Raw genomic sequence first — 3969 nt, 5'->3', positions numbered from 1 at the left:
CTTGCTAAACCATGAGACAAGTCTTCCACCTAGAAACTGACATGTCCCTGATGTGCTCTTTCGATCTATTTTACAACCGGCAAAGTCCGCATCTGAATAACCCATAAGTTCGAAAGATCCACCTCTCGAATACCAAAGTCCAACACTTTGCGTACCTTTGAGATATCTAAGGATCTTTTTAGATGCATTTAAGTGACTTTCNCTCTAGGTGCACAGGCTAAAGGAACTATTCTCATCACAATAATCACTCAACAGGTACTTAACACTTTCATACATAGCAACTGGTGAAGCTTCATTAAGCAAAGTATATAATGGTGCAAAAATACATACATAAGATTGACCCACGGGCCAAAATACCAACAAGGTTCCACCTAGACGCAACTGGTCATACCTAGCCATCACCGAGGCTACAAAAAAATATATGTACACCAAAAACATTTCCCAAAGACTCCCAAAGATCTAACGTCTAGTCAAGCCTGCGATACACGGGGCCAGTGAACTCTCCCCAGACCAGGTGCCACTCCCCCTCATACCAGGTAATATGGTCCAAAAACCGAGAAGTGGTTATGACCATCGACCACTCCTCCCAAACATCCCGAGGGCTAGGGTCCCAAGGGTAGGGGTAGTGCACAATGAACTCCAGGGGATCGCTACCATCTAACGGCTCTATGGGGTAAAAGCCGTAAGCAGCCTGGACCTCGTCCATAACCGGGCAAGAGACAAAAGGGGCCGACGGAGCCATGGGAGTATCTGGGTTCGTGGGAGCCTCGGGAGCATAACCAGGTGCGTAGGGGTCTTCTCCCTCCATCATCTGTATGTAATCATCATAATCCATGCCCTGACACACATACTCCGGTGAACTTTCGGAGTTCACCGGGCTGCAAGAACTGACACTAGACGGCATCTGATAAGAACACAGTGAAGTGTAGTTAGCGCGACGGCTAAGTAAGGATATCCATGGGTTATTCAAACTAAATAAAGGTTTTGTAAAAATTGTTACATAGAAAACCCTATACCTTACTCATCGACAAATATTCTACCTGCAACAGTTATAAAGAGCAACTTGCATACACTATGAGCAAAATTCAATAACGTCTCATGTCATTTTCCCTCTTGACAAGGTCATTTGGTAATCATTTTCATACCCAGTAATATATTAATAAACAATTAAGTATACTAGTAAGTAGTAGAAAACATAAATCACCCATCTTGCTTGTAATCACTCTTAGTAGAAAAACCTTTCCCTCATAATGAAATTCTCATCACTTTTCACTTTTCAAAGAGAGAGATCACCCACAACCTTTGGGTACTTAAAACTTGTCACATCTTTCTTTCCCGTAGCTACAGCGTAACTACATTCGTATATTCAAAATTCCACTTAGTCCTAGATAGAAAGTGTGAGGCCTTTGGAGTCTTTCTCCACTTTTGACCACTTGGATCGTTGAACTCGGGTTCAGTGGTCATCGCCCGGTCTAATACTGATCCCCTGGACTTATAGGAGCGTTGGAATGATTCCTAGCTAGCCTCACTAGGTTCATAAGAACGACACCTACCCGAACATAGAGTGACTATACTTAAGTGTGCACTCCCCCGTAGGAGTACCTTTTCCTTCCGGGTGATATAGTACTCGGCGAATAGACTTCGCCCACAGTATGATTGATCATACACATAATTACCATGCGGAATAGGCACTTTAAGCTCATCTTTATTCCGTGGTTAACAAGATCCTTCACCACTTTACTAGAACTAAGGTTTGAAAACATTTTTCTATTCTTTTCCCTTTCTTGCTTTGAAAATAGTTTAGACGTACTTGGGTCAATCCCAATACTCGGAAGGTAATTCTCCTTTTAACCCGATTCAAAAATTCTCCCTTTCTTTTTCCAGACATTTGGATGATCCACTAACATCCTTTCACAAAAGTAATTCAAGTGTAACTACTCTACACTTTCAACTCCACATTTATCACATAAGTCTCAATGCGTATAACATATACATTTCCAAACTTCAGCATAGACATAACACATAACATATATCTATTCTTCTTACCAACCACATATATAATTGTGGGTTGTACATACCATATACTATACACAAAAGGTGACATTTTATTAATACATACATACCCATATATGTACTTATATATATACGGTTTTCATATATATATATATACACACAAATCACATACATAAATTATATATATATGTGTATACTATACTACCCGTATGTACATACTATATATATATATAGGTACATAATAGCTATAATATATATATATATTACACGTACATCCATACTATTATATATGTACATAATACTTATAATTTATATATATATACTACCCATGCCTGCATTGTTTATATATAAGTACACAATGCTTATAATTATGTATATATATACTACACGTACATACATTCTATATTATATGTACATATATATATAGCTTAATTACACACACACACCATACGTGAACATATATATATACATATATTTCCATACAGTTTCATATATATATATAAGCATAAAACACATATATACATATATACTATACTACATTTACACACACATACATTACACCCATTTATAATATACCTAGTATACTTAAATTAAATATTTTGAGCTCATTGACAATCACCTAGCACTCATCATATTTCAACCAACTAACAATTATCTAGTTTCAAACAACCTCAACCAATTAAAGGGATTCCTTACCTCAACCGGGTTTCAAATTTTGTAGGAGATCTTTGTGGATGATTTTCCCCCAATTCACCTTAAAACCCTAGAATTCCATCAACCACATAACACATGATTTTAAGAAATCTTAACTTAGATTCATGTTCTAGGATGAAAAATAAAGCTATCTACCGAATAAAATTGGAGTTTTACCGAATAACTTGAGAGTTGTGAAGAAGTTGCTAGCTATGGAGTCTTGAAGCTTGATGAAGATGATGAAGATCCCACTCTCTCTCCCTCTCTCTTATTTTTCGGCCAACACAAGAAAAATGGAAAAAAATTGGCTTAAATATCTACCCACTTGGTTGACTAGTCCACTCTTGGGGATAAGATCCAAAATAAAATGGAATAAAATAATCTAAAATATCTTAGCTTAGACTGATTGGGATTAAATCAGATGAATTCTTGGTAGAAACTAATTCAATTCAAATAATTCTCGAACCCAAAAATTTATTCCAGTCTAGAACTCAAAATTTGGGCTAGGTTCGGTACACCGCGAAATTTCGCGAGGTACGATCGCAAATAAATTTTGGCTGCTATGGGCTAATCTAATTAAATAGGAAATTCCAGAATAATAGTATGATGCCTAAAAATCCATTTCCTAGGACAAACGGGTCCGAATAGTAGTTCCTAAAATTTTTACGGTTCGTGACCGGGACGTACGATCGCAGCTTATTACTAACTGTCCTNCTAGTTCCTAAAATTTTTACGGTTCGTGACCGGGACGTACGATCGCAGCTTATTACTAACTGTCCTTACTTATAATAATTCTTTTGAGGCATCGGGAGATCATCTCATGAATGTTATAGCCTAAAGAAATGTTTTTCGAACCTTAATTTTACTCGAATAGGTGAGGGGTTACACTATGGCACTTGTGTTGTCACACATTATCTTAACCTCTTTACATTCAACACCGTAATCCAGTAGTTGTTGCTTCATCCATAAAACCTGAGCACAGCAATGTGACACCCCAACCTCACACAGGCTGAGATAGATAAAACTTAGCATAACAGCTGCCTATCTCAACCAACAAACCAAACATAGCGGAAGCGAATTTAAAACCTAAGGGGCGTCATGCCACATCTAGGTAAGATAACACAACCTAGATGCACAGGCTAACCATAAAAGCTGAACTGTATAAACGATAGTCCTCAAATCAAATCTCACAACATCCAAACACTAGTCAAGAGTTTATAAAGAAATCTCAAATGGCTCACAGGCCAAAGCATAAATCTAAAA

This window comes from Ipomoea triloba, chromosome 10, assembly GCF_003576645.1.
Source record: "Ipomoea triloba cultivar NCNSP0323 chromosome 10, ASM357664v1".
In the NCBI taxonomy this organism is placed as follows: domain Eukaryota; kingdom Viridiplantae; phylum Streptophyta; class Magnoliopsida; order Solanales; family Convolvulaceae; genus Ipomoea; species Ipomoea triloba.
Note: the sequence above shows the minus strand (reverse complement) of the source record.